This window comes from Pteropus vampyrus, unplaced genomic scaffold, assembly GCF_000151845.1.
Source record: "Pteropus vampyrus isolate Shadow unplaced genomic scaffold, Pvam_2.0 Scaffold117, whole genome shotgun sequence".
NCBI classification, from domain to species: Eukaryota; Metazoa; Chordata; class Mammalia; order Chiroptera; family Pteropodidae; genus Pteropus; species Pteropus vampyrus.
The window spans coordinates 2,390,128-2,392,289 of record NW_011888898.1 but is presented as its reverse complement, the minus strand read 5'-3'; the positions used below and the strand labels follow the sequence as shown (position 1 = coordinate 2,392,289).

General features: G+C 55.9%; 1 long non-coding RNA gene across 1 annotated transcript; it reads left to right on the top strand.

The window, feature by feature from the left end:
- Positions 1-32: 32 nt before the first annotated feature.
- LOC111743639 lies at positions 33-1,666 on the top strand. The gene is made up of 2 exons (XR_002781811.1): positions 33-246; positions 945-1,666. It is a non-coding gene; the product is annotated as an uncharacterized LOC111743639 (long non-coding RNA).
- Positions 1,667-2,162: the final 496 nt, after the last annotated feature.

Below are 2,162 nucleotides of genomic sequence, written 5' to 3'. Positions count from 1 at the left end.
CACGCGCCCCGACTTGTGCTTTTCCCTGGAGGTCCAAGTGCACCGTTGCCCTTGCGCCCCTCATGCCACTGTGGGCCAGGGACTGCAGGCGCCTTGCAGAGCCAGCTCCCTAGAGACAGCACGTGCCGGGCCAGGTGCCCTTCCCTCCAGGGGTGCGTGGCCTCGTCGCCCGCGGGTCCTGAGGCCCTGGGGCCCGCGTCCAGTGCGCAGGCAGCCTGCTGGGAGCAACGCCTCGCCTCAGAATTGGTAGGAGTCGCGCTTTTGCTGGGGGTGGGGTTGGAGGGCTCTGCCCCAGAGGGCGCCACAGCGTCGCTCCGCCTGTCACCCTCCTTCCCTCTTTTCTGTCTAGTCTCTACCGCTTTTTCCCACCACCAGAGAACCAGGAAGGGACGTGGAGAAATTCTCCGTGGGCCCCGCCTGTGGCCTTCTCCTTCAGGGTGGGGAGCAGGCTCCGGAGTTATGGGTGTCCACTCTTTATGGGATGTCATGAAGAGAAATAGGGTTAGGGTGTTCAGTCATTCGGTAGACCCTGGCTCACGGGCCCCTTGGAAGCCACCACCCAAGAACTCACCTTCTGTCGGGGGAGGGGCAGGACCAGGAGCACTGCTGAGGTGAGAGTACAGCGTGAGGGAGAGAGGCCACTTCAGATAGACCTGTGAGAAGGTGACACACTGAGCCCTGACCAAGGAGATTTTTTGGAAGGTCTGGTTAAGAGAGCTTTGCAGGTGGATGGAACAGCAAAGGCAGTGGTCCTGAAGCAGGAGAGAGGGAGCCATGTCTGAGGGACAGCGGGGACACTGGGGAGGCTTTGGCGGTCAGGGGTCCCTGGAGTACACTTTGAGAAACACAGCTCTGTGTGGAGGGTCAGGCCCTGCCTTCCTGGGACGGCTGCCAATTGGCGTTTATATCTTCCTTCCTTGCTCATCGTCTGTCTCCCCACTAAGGGCCAGGGCTGTGTGCTGTCCCCCAGCATATTCCACACTGCCGGCACGGACAGACCAGACTTCTGAAATATATGTTGGGGGAACGCTCTGGACAGTCCTATGGGATAGACTCGGTCATCTCGGAGAGACCTAGAACTTGCCGAAGACCAGAGGGTGAGGACGTGCAGCAGGAGTTCTGAAACTTTGTTGTGCATCCAGATGCTCTGGAGGCCTTGTGAAACCCCAGTGGTTGGCCCCACCCCGGAGCTGCTGATTCAGTGGGTTTGGAAGGCGCCTGTCTCACAAGTTCCCTGGTGATACTGATGCTTCTGGTCTGAGGCTCACACTTTGAGAACCACTGATGTTGAAGACTCGAAACTCAACCAAGCTGGGTCTGGCTTCAAAGAGCACGTGAGCTACCGAATCCACTGGGAGATTCGAGCCTTGCTTCTGATTGTGTAGGGTCAGCTGGGCTTTATGAGCACATCTAGGGAGGGGCTGTCCCCCGGCTGGGCCTATTAGAACACTGTGCACCTGAGTCAAATGTTGGGGTGACCCGTGGACAGAAGACCCTGAAGCACTGGGTGGAGACCATCAGCAAGGACAATCCTTCCCTCCACCCCGCTCCTCCCCATTCACCCCACATACACAGACTCGCTTGCTGTGCCCAGGAGTTAAATTACTGCCTGATCTTATCCCTGACTTGTGCTAAACTATGTCCAATAAAATGCTTTTAAATCCTTTTAAGGAATTCCCTCTTCGCTGTTCCTCCCTCCCTTTAGAGTCTTCCAGATTTTCAGCTCTTCATATCTTCCATTTCCTCCTGAGAAGCATTCCTTCCCAAGCTGTGGTGTGGAAGTAGATGTTAACGATGCCTGTGAAAGTTTTCTTAAAAGATGGGAGCGGTGGTCCCTCGCTGAGCACCTGGCTGGTGCCAGGCGGGTGGCTGGGCAATTCGTAGACGTCAGAGGCACACACTGGGCCAGTAGGTGGGCTCTGGCTCGCAGACCTGTTTTATTGGACCCTGCTGGGTTAAAAAATGTTTTTAAATTTTGAATTAGTTGCTAACCTTTAACAATCGGGAGATTTCACGTACATGTTTTTCTTTCGAAACATTGGGAGAGCTGGCCGACATCCCTTATTCCAGCAGTGTGCTTGGTGCCGGGTCCTGGCCTCCCCTTTGTCTATTGTTTGCCTTGCAGCCCACATCATTTAAGTTACTCCGGGCCCCTGGAAGCA